Genomic DNA, 16,480 nt, shown 5'->3' with positions numbered 1-16,480 from the left:
ATTTACAGATCTGTACTTTGTAAGTTTTAGAATTGTGCTTTATATTTACCACCAGGAAAAGATCATTTTCATCATTTAGGGAAGAAATGAAAAAGGATAATGTCTGAGTCATAAGGTCAGAGGAAAAATAAAACCTGAAAATGCAATGACAAAGAAGAGGTCACTATTGTGAGGATGATAAAAAGAAGGAGAGGCCTTGAGGATAATTATTCACACTTCAAAAGTTTTAGAATTGTGCTTTATATTTACCACCAGGAAAAGATCATTTTCATCATTTAGGGAAGAAATGAAAAAGGATAATGTCTGAGTCATAAGGTCAGAGGAAAAATAAAACCTGAAAATGCAATGACAAAGAAGAGGTCACTATTGTGAGGATGATAAAAAGAAGGAGAGGCCTTGAGGATAATTATTCACACTTCAATACTCTTTCAAAAAACTTTCACCTGGTGAAGGATATACCTCTAAGTCCCTGTCCTTGTCAAGTTCTCTTTAAAAAAATCCTATGTAAAAAATATTCATTGGTCACACACCTTTAAAGAAACCCATCTACAACAGGCACACACACAAATTGATGTCCTTCATCTGCTCCTTCTTAAAAACAAGAGCTGATCCCTATTGACACAGCGACTTCATGTGCACAAATCATTTCCTTTGCAGTGAATTTGCCAAAGTCGTCCAACTCAACACAAAGATCTGTGAAAACTTCCAAAAACATTAAAAGCTGGAAAAAAATCTGTTTAATGCATAATCTTTTGAATATATAGATATATAGAGATATATTCTTTAATCATATCTATTCCTTTATGTCTCTTCATGCACGGTTCTTCTGTGGCAGAGGCATTTTTCAAAAACACAGACCCTCTTTTGTTTAATTAATAATCCCCCCAGACATAAATCACCCCAGCGGCACCCTCTCTAAGCAGCCCCGTGGCAATGACCTACTTTAAGAGCCTTTCATGTACAGCTTGGGTTTACTATGTATTTTGAAAATTACTGCTCAATAGCTATTTTAGGAGATCAGCATTTTCCCTAGTAAGTTTAGCAATGAGGACCCATTTTTTTTCCCACCTGGGAGGGAAGAATCATAGAATAATAGAAATGAATTGAGAGATGATGAAAAGTAGCTACTCAATTCCCTAAGAAATAATCATAATAATATGGTTGACATTACTGAACACACGCACTGCCTCATTTAATTCTCGTGATATTATTAGATAGTATTAGATAATATTATTGTCCCCACTTGACCAATGGGGAAATTGAGACATAGAAAGAGATATTTAATAAATTCCCCCAAACCACACAAGCAGAAGTTAGCAGAGACAGAATTCAGAGTCAGGCAGTCTGGCTTAGAGTCCACGATGACCATTAAGCCATGCATGCCCCTCTAATCGGCATAAAACTGATATTCATTTATAGTTAGTGATGTCTCAGACATCCAGTAAACATCATCACATCTGGTTCTCACAATATCACTAAGTTGGCATTATCTTGATTGCTAGAGAAGTGAATTGAAGCACAGAGAAGTTGGTGGGATCTGAAAGTCAAGTATGCCTTTATTATTTTATTTTATATTTTATATTTTATTTTATGTTTACTGTGGGAAGAACACCTACTATGAGACCAAGTTTTTAAATGTGTCATGCAGTGTTAACTCCAGACACAGTGTTGTACAGCAGGTCTGCAGAACTCCATCTTATATAACCGAAGCATACGTGCTGACTAACCACTCCTCATCTCCCTCGCCTTCCAGTCTTGGCAATCACCATTTTGCTCTCTGCTTCTATGTGTTTGACTTTTTTTTTTTTTTTTAAGAGAGATTTTTGTTATAGGGCACATGTCTTGCCCAGAGAGACAGAGAGAAACAGAAAGTGATAAATCATCCCCCGGAGGGTATGGTCATGCCATAATCTCTTCTCCATTTTCCTCTAGGGATTTTGGACACCCATGCACATGCGCCTGGAGTGACTTTTAAGCCACTGGGTCCAGGATTTGAACCATGGTCAACTATGTGGGAATCCAGCAATGTAGCCATTACGCCATCTGCTGGTCCATCTGTTTGACTAATTTTATGTACCTCCCATGGATGGAATCATGCAGTATTTGTCCTTTTGTTACTGGTCTATTTCACTTAGCATAGTGTCTTCCAGGTTTATCCACATTGCATATGGTAGGATTTTCATCATTTTTAAAGGCAGAATAATATTTCATTGTATTAAAATGCCACATTGTATTTATTCAGGTATCTTAAAAGTTAGGGCAGGTCCCAGAACTAGAAGCAAAGGCTGGAAGGAAAGTGGTTGTGGGACATGAGAAATTCAACTCTAGGTGGTCTCTATAGAAAAGTAAGGATGAGTGAGGAATGAAAGGTGGACACCACATTGGCATTTTTATTGACCTGGTCTTGGCTCAGATTCAGGTTATAAACAGGAGAGTCTGTGGTTTCAACCATGCTATAATTAACTAAATCCTTTGTCTTCTCTTTTTTGGAGAGGGTTTTTTTTTTAATGTTTGGGGTTTTTTTGGTTTTTGGGGGTTTTTTTGTTTTTTTGTTTTTTGTTTTTTGTTTTTTGTTTTTTTTTGCTATAGGGTGCGTGCACTCACCAGACAGACAGAGACAGACAGAGAGACAGAAAGTGAGAAATCACCCCCCAGGGGGAATGGCCACGCTGCAATCCCTTCTCCTCCATTCTCCTCTGGGGATCTTGGGCACACACACACACGCGCCTGGCGTGAGTTTTAAGCCACTGGGTCGGGACATGAACCACAGTCGTCTACATGGGAGTCCAGCGACATAGCCATTACGCTAACTGCTGGTCCCTCTTCTCTTGAATTATGCATTTAAACCCAGTGAGTGTCCCCTATGGGAGAAAAAGGACTCCCTGCTTATAGAGAAAATTCACACCATTTTATGTATCCCCAGTGCACACAGCTACCTCACTTCTGCCTGGGACCTCCAGGCTTCTACAGAATGAAACATCCTAGAGGGGAAAAAAAAAACAAAAACAAAAACAAAAAACCTGAAGCTAACTTTTCCCATGTATCTGACTTGAAATACTGGCTTGAGTTTGAGAAGACTAAAATAAATGTGATGAATGGTATTTGAAAAATCTAGGATGTCATTATGCATTGCATTTGTTTGCCCTAAATCCATTTTCTATTAGGCTATTATTAATTAGCATTTGTTTAGCATCAACTATGTACTTACTCAAAACTAGAATAAGTATATAAGAGAATATCCCTGCCCAGGATGGGCCACAAGTTAGTGTTTCTCTCAACAACTCACCACCCACATGTAATCCCCCAGAGAAATTATACATACTCCAAAGAAATGCTCTACCAATCAATTTTCAGGAAAACAACTCAAATAAAAAGCATCAGTTTCCACCAGTGGGACTTTACATGCACTCACCATATGAGGCAGGCTGAGTCTTGTGCCAAATAAAACTTAAAAGAAAAAAAAAGTGACTAAAAATCAGTTGGACTCAAAGTCTTCTGAAAGTTGTAAATAATTGAAAATAGGAATTAAACATAGAAGTTATGTCTCAATTATTTTATTTCAAGACCACTATATAGAGCTGAAGATACACATACAATCATTTACATGAAATATGAAGGATATACCTAGGTAAAGAAGCATCTCCCTGAAGCATCATTAAAAAAAAAAAAAAAATTAAAGAAAAAGCCTGGTTGGATTCTCACCAAACTTGCAAGGTATGTGTGGGGACTGTGTGCTGTAATGTCATAGTTTTAATTGCCCCCAATGCAACCCCTGAGGATTTGGGAGGGCTGTGGTTATTTTGGACTGCAGACAGCATAGCAAGACAATGTGGGAGAGGGAAGCTGGTAAAAAGGATAGCATGTCAAGCCTATTCTGTGGGCACCAAGGGCTGAATGCTGCTGGGGACCCACCAAAAAAAAAAAATATATATATATATAGATTTGACAAACACATGTGAGAGTTGTCCTGCTGAGAGGTGAGAAGCTGGATATTTTCCCAAGAACTTCTTTTTATCACTGGTTATAGAGGTTATAGCAGATGAAATTCAAGAATCTGCATAGGTACATAGGAAGCCTTGAGGGTTTCTGTTTGAGTTCATTTTAGTGTGTGTGTGTGTGTGTGCATGTGCAATTAATATTACACAAGTTAGGGACCTCCAAAAAATTCATTTAAATAAGCATTTTGGTACAAACATTTTTACCAACTAAAAAGTCTTTTCCATAGACCTTTTGAATCCCCTCGTATGATATAGACTATAAATACATCTATAGAATATAAATATATAGACATAGATATAGATGTCATTTTTCTCTCAGTTTTCCCTGGGGGCTAATATTTATAGTTCTCTTGTAGGCATTTTGTTTTGCTTTGTTTTGTTTTTGCTCCTGCAAATTCTTTAAGTATTTTTTTAATGATTTTATATTTGGGGTTACTTTGACCTTTTAAAATGGGATTTACTTTTAATCTACTTTCAATATGACAATGGCTGTCTGCAGAGGGGAGCTCATTTTCATTTTAAATTCCCACCATCTCACCTGACAATCCCCAACCAGAGAGGTACACCAGCTGTCATGGAGCAAGTTCCGAGGGGTAGGCTGCTTATGTGAAAATGCACATGGAACTTTTAAAGGCAATTTTACCTTTGGTTGTTGAAAAATGCCTATTCCTTTCATACGTAAAGCTCAACTAAATCTTCTTGTAATTGGTTCATAAGTAAAACGTACGCTGACTCCTAACCTTGGACGTGATCCACAAGACAGAGGTGGGTATTATAATCACTGGGAAGGACAGGCATGCTGCTTATCCTCTGTGGAACAAAGCAGGCATGAATTCAGTCATCCTCTTCTCCCACTGGATTCCCTTTTCCACTGGAAAAATCCCATAACACTGCCTTAGAGGATGAGCAAGAAAAGAAGCCAGCAATGTATTAGCTTGCTCACAGCCCACCAGATCCCAGTGACCTAAATGAACATACTATTCACCTTGACTAGCTATGTAGCCAGTGGCAAGGGAAATATCATACCTATGTCAGATGGATCATGTTTCTGAAATAAGACGAATCCTAGCTCTCAGATCAGTTAGCCTTTTTTCATCAGTTAGGGCACCCGGCTTTGCCATCCATCCCTATTCATTGCCAACTCAGATATGGGCCAAGGGGTCACTGTGATAATGCCTGCCCTATAGTCCCTTAAGGCAGAATTCTTCCATTTTTTTCTCTAGCGCTCCCTTAGGAGATTTGGATATATCTATGTCTTCATATTTTATGTCCTTCCAAAATTATTTATTTAGACTTCTGTCTTCTCAGTTGGTCTGTGCTACTCCTTCTGTCATGGGCTAGTCACTCTCTCATGCGTTTATTTATTCCTTTATTACTCAGCACAAAGAAACATTAGATGCCAGGAAAACAGCAGAGAGCAGGCCAGACATGTTGCTGCCCTTCCTGTAGCAGTAAGTTGCCAGCTGAATAGATTCTGAGGCTTCTAGTAGAGGGACAAACTTCAAGTCTTACTTTCTATTTCACTCCGTCTCCCTAGGAGCCAGTTTCTCACTGCAGTATTTCTTTCTAGCTCCAGTTAAGAGAATAGTGTTGAGACAAACGCCTCATTGTAACTCTGGAAAAAATCACAAACTGGTGTTTGTACTTATTCTTCCTCTAAAATTACACAGAGAGAGAGCTCAGCTAGCAAGGGGTACATGAGCGGGTTAACGCTTGTCTCTGTGCCTTTGTTTTTTTTTATCTAGAAAATGAGCATAACAAAAATGCAAAAGGATTAAATAAGGATTAAATGAGATAGTGCAGCAAGCACATATTAAAAGATTTTAGCACAGAGAATTTCTTAAACGTAAGCAACTAGTAATAATGCAAGCTACTTTCCTGTCAGTATCTACTCTTCTAACTGATGTGCTAGTGTAGGTAAGTTAGTTTTTCTTCTCTGTAGCTATATGTTCTTTGTTTGTTTGCTCAGGCATCACTACTGCTAGGCAAACAAGGGTTCACTGAGATACATCTGTTTAGTCTCGTCAAAGGACAGGGAGTAGGGAAGAGGTGGGAAGAGATGTGGAACACCAGAAAAATACCTTCATAGTTACTCCATGCATCACCTCATACATTTTTTTTACCTTATGACTTTCTCCCCTGTCCATTTTTACCTGTATCTAGGATCATTACCTTACATAGATAAGATGGAGAAATCCTTTAATCAGTAGGAAAGTAAGGTTCATGATCACAATTGATCATATGTATTTGAGAATAACCACTGTGTGGAGGAGGCAAAAATCAGGCTTATTTAATGAAAAGGCCTTTCTTCTACCAGCTCACTGAACTCATAGCCCCTTCCAGGTTCCAGGAGAGCTCCAATACCCCACAGCATTACTTATGTACAGAGAGTCTGGAAAATACTCACTCAAATAATTAGTCAGTAGGGTTTCTTTCTTTTACACAGACTGATTGAAAAAGGCTGAACCAGGCCCATTTTCTTTAGGTCCAAGCAGCTTATGTTTTATATATTGGTGCACTTTGGGAAATGTGTTCTACTACTTTAAAAGTAATATTTATAGACTGATGCTTCACATAAATGATACATGAAAATGGATAAATATAAATCCATCTTTTTTAGAAGCCCTAAACATTTATGCTCCAAACAACATAGCAACTGTTCCCTAAGCTCTAAATGTGCAAAGAGAACTTGATGAAAGCACAATTATAATAGAATAATTCAATTTCTTTATTTTTGGTTAAAACCAAGGATCAGCTTGTATAACGAAATCCAAATAATATAATCAACAAGTGTGCCTCAAGTAGACTTTTAAAAGTAACATCACTTCCAATTTCAGGGCATTGTAGAGAAAATTATAGGTTAATGGAGCTACTCAGGACACACTTGTCCTTCATTTTCTACCATAAAAAGTTAAATTATTTAAAAAAGAAACATTCTCTTGAGTGGTTGCAGGTCACTTTGGATCAGTGAGGTTTCCCTTTAGAATTCAGATGTGAAATATTAATAAGTTTGAGAGAGACAAGATTTATCAGCTTGGGAGTATTATCTGCCTTGCCAGCTCCTCCCTTTGCCTCTTCCTCTGGGAGACTTTTCACTTTAACAGCCTAGATCCTAAGATTTTGAGAATCAGCATCAGAGAATTTGAGAGAAGAGACAGGAAAAGAGGGCAGGGGAGTGCTCATTAGGGAAGAATTTAGGACTTGAATTAGAAGTACCCACTCTGCCATAGAGGTGGAGAGAAAGGTAAAGGCAGGCACAGAATGAATTTTAAGAACTATTGTTCTGGCATATGATATCAATTTTCTTAATATTCCTTGAGAATAGGAGTCTAAAAGAAAATTCCTTTTAAATCCTTTGAGCTGCCTTTGTTTGGACCATCTTTGATTATCATAAATGCAAAGAATGGCCCACATGGCTTTTTATACAATCTACAGAGGTAAGTGCCGTTTGAACTATGTGCCCTTCACCAGCAGTAGCAGCATCACCTGGTATCTTGTTAGAACTATCTGTTCAGCCTATGAGAATCTCTGTGCATAAAATTTAGAAATCTGTGTTTTAATAAGCTCTTCAGGTGATACTTCCACATATTATACTTGAAGAACCACTGGCCTAAGTAATTTGGTGAACTATTTGGAGATTCCAAGTTTCACCTCTCAAGCCAGGGAGAAGGTCTACTTCAGGAAGATTTGAATTCCACCCCCAAGCACATCTCCAAGCCCCAGTTGTGCCCACTTACAGCACAAAGCTCTTTCTAACCTTCAGAGTACCTCAGAGCCCGCAGGTTTGCTTTTCCCAGGCCTCCCTCTCAGATACTAAAATGAGTCTGTTTATCAATATCTCCAAAGGGTGAATGGAGGCCATTTGGCAGAAAGATACAAACCTAGATTCTTCTAAGGATAGAACTTATCAGCTTCAGTATGTTAAAATCTTATCATTATCTGGGATCAGCAGTTAGCGTAATGGCTATGTCGCTGGACTCCCATGTAGTCGACCGTGGTTCAAGTCCTGGACTCGGCACCTTAAACTCACGCCAGGCGCGTGTGCGCCCAAGATCCCGAGAGGAGAATGGAGGAGAAGGGATTGCGGCGTGGTCATCACCCTGAGAGGTGATTTCTCTCTTTCTCTTTCTCTGTCTCTCTGGTGAGTGCATGTGCCCTATAGTAAAAACCTCTCCAAAAAAGAAAAAAAAATCTTATCATTATCTTTAAGGACAGAATGCACTTCCTTCAAAGTTAGTGGCTCCATGAGCTAACCGAAAAGAGCAATGGGAAGGACTGGGGTACAAATTGCTATACAAATTCATGTATTCCCTAAAACACATGTCCAAGTGCTAACCTATGGTACCTGTGAATACGACCTTGTTTGAAAATAAGATATTTGAAGATGTAATTAAATTAAAGCTCTTGAGGTGAGATCATCTTATAAGAGAAAGAAGGGAAAGATTTGAGACACAGAGATCTAGGGAGGCAGGTCATTTGAAGATGGAGGCAGAGGTTGGAGTGAAGTTGCCACAAGCCAGAAAATGCCTGATGCCACTTACTGCCGGAAGAAGCATGGTAGAAACTGAAAGATTGGAGGGCAGAAAAGCAATGAAAATAGTTAAGGATGCTGGAGACAGTGTGGAAGAAGGATGAGAGAAGGAAAGAATATAAGGAAAGAAATCAGAGAGAAAAAATAGAGAGGCAAGACATTTGTGGGACAGAAATGTTGAGGTACCTGTTGAGGATAACATGTATAGTATTCTCAGCTGAATTGGTCTGAGATGTATTTCGTATTGGGTAAATTCTCTTTATAAGTCACATGATGTATACTGATAAAATGTATTTTAAAAAAAGAAGAAGAAAAATAAAGTAAAATTTAGAAAAGAATGGAAAATATCCCCCATGTACTTAAAGAAATATTTAAAAGAAAAAACTGGGAAAGGCATGGGGCCAGCAGGTTGTATGGTGGTTAATGCACTAGACTCCCACATGGCCAATTGCAGTTCAAGTCCTGGACTCAGCACCTTGAAACTCAACACCAGGGATGTGTGTGTGCATACCCAAAATCCTGAGAGGAGATGGAGCAGAAGGGATTGTTGTGTGGACACAAATCACCCCCCTTGGAGAGTGATTTCTCAGTTTCTCATTTTATCTCTCTCTGTCCCTCTCTCTCCGGGGAGTACTTGTGCCTTATAGAAAAATAAATAAATAAATAAATAAATAAATAAATAAATAAATAAATAAATAAATAAAATAAGAATAAAAATAAAAATAAGAAAATGTAAAAATAAATAAACAGCTAAAGAGGAAAGCACAGGATTTTCTTCAAGAAACTTCAGAGGGAACATGGCCTTGCCAAGGCCTTGACTATGGACTTTTGGCCTCCAGAATCATGAGAAAATAAGTTTCTGTTGTTCTAAGCCACAATTTTATGGCAATTTGTTGTGGCAGCCCTAGGAAAGTAATATAACCACCCAACATAAGCATGACCTTAAACTTACCCTCTCACAGCCTGGATTTCCTGAGTCAGAAAATTTGAAAAGTACTTGAAGTTGTTGTAACCGTTCCACAACAAACATCTTAGAACTATTGCCTATAGAATGGAAACTGGAGCTAAAGGGAATTAATTAAATAATTATTTTCCTTGCCTAGACCAGTGATAAATACCAAGCCATGAACAAGATCTGAAGTGCAAAGAGTACATGGGGTCCAAACTTGGCCACTTACTGTCTGTGATCCTGGAAAACTTAAGTAAACTGTGACTCCAAATTTTTCTATAATGAGAACAAAGTGGTTCTGACCTACTGAGTAGCTGTGAGCTTTGAACAGATAATGCCGGCACAGTCAGTCCTGCTCTAACATGTATTTTGAAAATGGAATTTGCTCCAAAGTGATTGTTATATCAGGGAACAATTTGAGCATAATGTAAATTCTGTCAGCTTATACTCGATTTTATCTGTGAGAAACACTAGGTGAATACAGAAAATTGCATCCCTCTAAACTGAACTGTGTAGGAATACACAAAATGCATGCATCTGTCCCTAAAACATCTCCCTGCCTCCCGGGCTTACTGCATGTATTACGAGCTACACCCATCTGCACCTAGTGTTACAACTTGCCGATTTCAGATGACTCTGCCCTATAATGACTCACATGCTGCACCCATGACCACCTTTTTCCTTTTTTTAGAGAGAGATTTTTGCTATAGGGCATATTTGCTCACTGGAGAGACAGAGAGACAGAAAGTGAGAAATCACTCCTGCCAGGGGGAGTGGCCACATCACAATTCCTTCTTCTCCATTCTCCTCTAGGGATTTTAGGCACACACATACACGTGTCCAGCATAAATTTTTTAAGCCACCAGATCTGGGACTCCAACCATGGTAGACTATGTGGGAGTTCATCGATGCAACCATTATGCCATCCGCTGGTCCCAACCCATAACCATTTTCACAAGTAACCTCCCAGTCTTTTTAAAGGTATAAAGCAATATGTATGGTAATACTTACCGTATGTCTAACCATTTAACATGTAAGATGGTGCTACCATTTTTTATTAGGCTTTTTCCTTTTGTCATTAGTGACATTTTTACGTGTCATTCCTCTAACTCCATTGTTTCTATAAGTCCTATGTTCTTTGTGATTTAGTTGGTTGGTTGGCTGGTTTTTAGTTTTTGCTAAAGGGCACGTGTTCTCACTGGAGAGAGACTGGGACAGAGGGAGAGGGAGAAAGTGAGAAATCACTACCCCAGGATGGATGGCCACACCACAGTGCCTTCTCTTCCATAATCCTCTTGGGATTTGGGGCATGCATGCATACCTGGTGTGATTTTCAAGCCTCCAGGTTCTGGACTTGAACCTCACAGTCAGTTATGTGGGATCCAGCTGCCTTAACCTCCATACCCCCATTGACCCAATCCTGTGTTTTTTATTGTACATGCTTTTGCATAGCACAGTGGTTTTTAGAAATGCATGTCATATGTTTCATGATAGTAGACCTGCCTACCAGGCCATAATACAATGCTGGGCCCCAATTAAACAATATACAGTAATTGTCAGTATTTATTAGATGAGAAAGTGTGGGATACATCGTCACTGCTCCATAAATGTTCACTTCCTTCCTTTTTGTAATCAGCTATATAAAGATTCCTAATCTAGTTAAACTATCAATACAATATGGCATTTTAAAAAAAAGAGGCAATGGGAAGTAATTATCTTTTAGATCAGACTCAAAACTTAAAGTTAGCACTGAAGATTTGTCATTATTTCTCTTAACTGAGCATATATTTTTTCTCTTTTTTTCTTTTTTTTTTTTTTAGATGTTTTTACTATAGGGTGTGTGTGCTCACCAGAGAGACAGAAAGTGAGAAATCACCCTCCAGGGGGGAAGGCCATGCTACAATCTCTTCTCCTCCATTCTCCTCTTGTGATCTTGGGCACACACGCACATGCACCCAGCATGAGTTTAAATCACCGGGTCTGAGACTTGAACCATGGTCTACTACATGGGAGTCCAGTGACATAGGCATTACGCCAACTGCTGGTCCCAAAGCATAAATTTTTTCTAAAAGTGTTTTTAGAATATCAGTTGTTAAACAAACAAACCTTCTGGGTTTTGTTTTGTTTTGTTTTGTTTTGTTTTGTTTTGTTTTGTTTTTGATAACCTTAACCAAAATTTTTAACAATGAATTAACCAGTTATATTAGACTGAGCTGGCTAGGATTTCCCTTTTCATTTTTCCTTAAGGAGTCTTCAGTTCCACTGTCCTCACTGCTGAGAATGTAGTAATTAGGGGAGGAAGATATTTCCATGGAGAGATCAGGACTTTAGGTTTAGGATTTTGGTTGATTTGCTGGTAAGTTCAGAACTGCACACTCCCTTATTTTCTGCAGAACTCACTGGGTACTACGTTCTTCCCAGTGGCCTGATTTTCTAGGCTTATCAGGTCCAATCCCTCCAAAATCTCAGTAGATGTCTATTTCCATTTAAGGTGTGCATCTTCTTAAACAAATCAGATACATTCTTCACTGCATTAAAGGATTACAGTGGAAATTGGATTTAGGACTTTTCAGGATTCTGGGAGAGGCCAAGAAGACTTGGAGGGAGAGCAGAGTTCTCTCATACTTGCTCACCTAGATTCTCCAGGCCTGAGCTTGAGGAAGCACCAAGTCTGAAACTAGCTGAGGGAGCCAGAAGATAAGTTGACCTTCCAAATCATTCTTTGGCCAGTTGCACAGCCATAACTTCTTTGATCATGGTGCTTACAGCCTAGCAGGGACCCACTCTTTCTGCCTTTCTGATGTGGGGGGCCCCAGCCCCAGTGAGTGTCAAGACAAAGAGAGAGGACTGAGCACCCTACCACAGAGAGCTTGCAGTGATGGATACATGGACTTTCAAGACACCTTATAACATCCTCTTTGATATTGGTAGATATCAAAGGAAAGTATCCCAACCTTCCAAAACCCATTAGCTCACTGAAATCCCTGTGTTATGCCCCAGATGATAAACATACAGGTCTGGTTTCTTAAAAGATTAAAAAAAAAATCCCAAACCAGTATGGCTACTCATGAACACCCACAGTGCCTGTAATAAAACGTGCTGGGCATATTGTAACCACTCAATAAATGTCCACTTAAAGCATTACTTTTTCAAAGATTCTATTCAGGTAGGTGTCTAGGAGTTCTCTCTCACACATATCTTCCTCTGCCTAGATACTTAGGACCTAGATACTCCTAAAGGATGACTCCTGCATGAACTTAGGGCTTGACTGCGCTTGGCTTCTTACATCTTGTATTGGCATCCCTAAGATTTGCCACTGTGCTATCTCAAACTAGCCAAACAGTGTTACTTTGATGTGTTCATTTCCTAATACAGTCTTCATCTCGTTACTCTGCCTTTCCACCAGAAGTAAGAGATGAAAGGAAAGAAAGGTCACAATTACTGTGCAGAAACTCAGGAAACCTGAAATGGAACCTCTTAGCCTTTGAAAGAAGCAGCACAGGAAAGAGGTAATTGTCATAAGAACCAGATACGATCTATTTCTCACTGCTTCCAGGGCTCCCCTAAATTGAAGCCTCCACTCAGATCTTTCCTAGTCACTCACAGCATCTGCACAACCTCAGCCTAAGAGGAATGTATTAGTCAGGATTCTCCAAAGAAACAGAGCCAATAAGATACACAAGGGGTCTTCAAAAAGTTTTCAGAAAATGTGTATTATGAAAAACCTATGTGTGGATTTCAACATTTTTTACACTAAAACACTTACCATAATTCTACTTTTTCACAAACTTTTTGAAGGATCCTCATGAAAGGATATAGAAAGAGATGTATTATAAATAATTAAATCACATTAGATAGAGGATATGAAGCTTCTGATATGCCAGTCTGTAAGCTAGAAGCCCAGGGAAGCTGAAGATGTAGTTCTGGTCCAAACCTGAAGACCTGAGAACCAGGGGAATCAGTGATGTAAGCCCCAGACCAAGTCCAAGTCCAAGTTCTTCAATGGGCAGAAGAAAATGATGCTCAAGGAGAGAGCAATTTTTTCTTTCTTCTGCCTTTTCATTGTAGTTAGGACCTCAGTGGATTGGTTATTGACCATGCTCAGTGGTAAGAATGATTGTTACTCAGTCTACCAATTCAATCACTGATCTCTTCCAGAAACACCCTCAGAGACACACTCAGAAACAATATTTCACTGGCTATCTGGGCATCCATCATAAGTAAGGAGGCACAGTAGAAATTATTGAGATCAATAAACTTATGATGACGATGATGATAAAATGACCTGTAGTATTGCCATGTACTATTTTGGATTCTTGACCTATTTAATCCTCATAAAACCTTATAAGATAAGCACCAATATTATCCTAATTTTTAAAGTTTGAAGACTAAGGCACAGAAAAGTGAAGCAATTTTCCTAAAACCACATACCGAGTAAGTGACAGAGCAGAGATCGGAGCCTAGGCAGTCTATCTCAAGAACTGTATTCACCATCACTAGGGAAAAGCCATGGAATTAGACACATCTGAGTTAGAATCCTACCTCCACCATTTATATGGATAGTATTGAATTATTATTTTACCATCTTTGACGCTTTATGTCATCACCTGTAAAATGGAAATGCCAGTAGGAACTCTTCCCTCTGAACATGGCTGTGAGGATCAAATAAGACCAAATCTATAAAGCCGGTGTTCCTCGTGGCTAATAATGCACAAGAAGCATTCACCTTCCCACCCCACTTCATTTCCCCCACCACTAGAGCTGGCTCATTCCTCCTACATCTGCACCACTCCATCTCCATTTGAAATACGGGAAATAAATAAAAATATGGAACATTTCTTCTTTACTTTCAGAAATTCAGCTGTCCTTTCTATCCCACTGTCCTTCAAACTAGTATACCAAAGGGATAGTGTCCATCTCACCCTGCCTGGAAAAAAAAAAAAAAAAACAGTCTTCTGGTCATGACCCATTCATAGAGTGCTAAGACGGTCATTCATTCAACAAAATATTTGTTATTGAGATCACGCACCAAGCACTTTACTTGGTGTCAGAATATAAGGGTGAGCAATTCAAACAGCCTGGACTATGCAAAACTTGCATTCTATTGGAAAGAAAAGAAAAGAAAAAAAAAAAAACAGGCAAAATAAAGGGAAAAGGCTAATAAGTAAATTTAAGTATAATAAGTACCTCGAAAAAAGCAAACAGAGTGCTGAGAAATCTTTTGACTTAAGTGGTCAGGAAAAGCCTCTCTGGGGAGGAAACATGAAAGACGAGAGGAGAAAACCAGGAGGACATCAGATGAGAGACATCCTCTGGAAGATTCTCTTCCAATCCCCCAAGCTCCTTTGGTGACATGCATGAAGAAGCCCTCCCAAACCCTGTCAATCCACCTTGAGTCTGGATTTCCCACTCATTTACTTTATGACCTGGGCAAGCAGTCTTGCCTCTTGGTATCAGTTTCTCACCTATACAATAGGACTAATATTTCATATGACTGAGAACAGTTGTTGCCAGTGAGGATTAAATGAGTCATTTAAATGAATTAAATTAATTCAGTCAGCCAGTGGAATGATGGTTAAAGTGGCTGGATCCCATAGGGCTGATTGCACAGTTCAACCAGGTTTTCAAGCCCAGGCCTAGCGGCTTGAAAAATCACACTGGGTCCATGTACATGCATGCACAAAATCCCAAAAGGAGAACAGAGGAGAAGAGATTGTGAAGTGGCCATCCCCTCAAGGGTAAGTTCTCACTTTTCCATTCTCTCTTTCTCTGATAAGTCCACATCCCCTATAGCAAACTGAAAAAAAGAGGGAGAGAGAGAGAAAATGTTATCTTTTTTCAAGTTAATAAGGACATTATTGCTTTTAACAGTGTGGAGAGGGGCTGGCAGGTGGTGTGGTAGTTGAGATACTGGACTCCCACATGGCCAACTATGGTTCAAGTCCTGGACCTGACAACTGGCTTTCTCACTTTCCCTTTCTCTCTCTGTGTCTCTGGTAAAATTAAAAATAAATAAATAAATAATAAATAAAATTAAATAAATAATTTTTTATAAAAGAACTGTGGAGAAAGGTTAAGGAGGAGTGGTCAGATCTATAAGTCATCCCCTATGCAGTCTCCTGTTTGGGATCTTCTCAGTACCAGGTTTCTGTCTCCCAAACATTATCACTTGCACGACTCCATAAAACAGGGTTGTCTGATGCTTTTGATGGCTTAAAATGCATTTAGGCTTTGTAGACATTTTTTGTACAGGTTTTTCTGTATATCCATGTCCTCATCATGAAAGTGGCAAATATTTTCCCCACACTGAGGTGGGAACTTGGTCATAGAGCCAAGGGGCCCCTGAGCTCTCAAAACAAAACCTCATTCAAATCTCAATTCATTCTCAATCATAGGCTTAGAGGAGAGACCGTGGCTCAGAGCCCTCTGGATGAATCCTGGTCAGTGAAAAGAATACTGAAACTCAACCAAACTAGTGTGATGTTCTTTTGTTCGAGTTCAGATAGCATTAACAATTTCATTTCCTATATTTCCCTTGGTTGCTGTGTTTGGAAAATATCCCACCCCAGCCTCCACCTTCCTTTCCCCTCTTGCAGTAGCTGACCTCTGCTTCTACTGAACAAAGCTTGCTTTTCACTACTTACAGCCCCATGTTATGAAAGTGAGACAGATACCAGCCTCTGTTCTCATCTGGCCAGTCTCAGAGGAAGCTCCCTCTGACCTTCCACTGTTATGGTTGCTATTATCGTCATTGCCATTATCATTATCGTCATCCTGTGCCCGCCCTGAATCCCAGCTCCTCGTTTCCCAATGCCCAATTGCTCTCCATACCCACAGTCACTTCTTTGCTCCAGTCACTTCCCTTTGACCCTCACACATCATGTGCAGAGCCCATCATATAACCCTAAAACCTGGGAGCCATCGCCCAAGTCATGTCTCTCATCTGCTTTGCTGCAGCATGTCCAACTTCCCCTCCACACACAGAGCCTCCTCTGCCTCTGA

This window comes from Tupaia chinensis, unplaced genomic scaffold (genome assembly GCF_000334495.1).
Source record: "Tupaia chinensis unplaced genomic scaffold, TupChi_1.0 Scaffold000115_1, whole genome shotgun sequence".
In the NCBI taxonomy this organism is placed as follows: domain Eukaryota; kingdom Metazoa; phylum Chordata; class Mammalia; order Scandentia; family Tupaiidae; genus Tupaia; species Tupaia belangeri.
Note: the sequence above shows the minus strand (reverse complement) of the source record.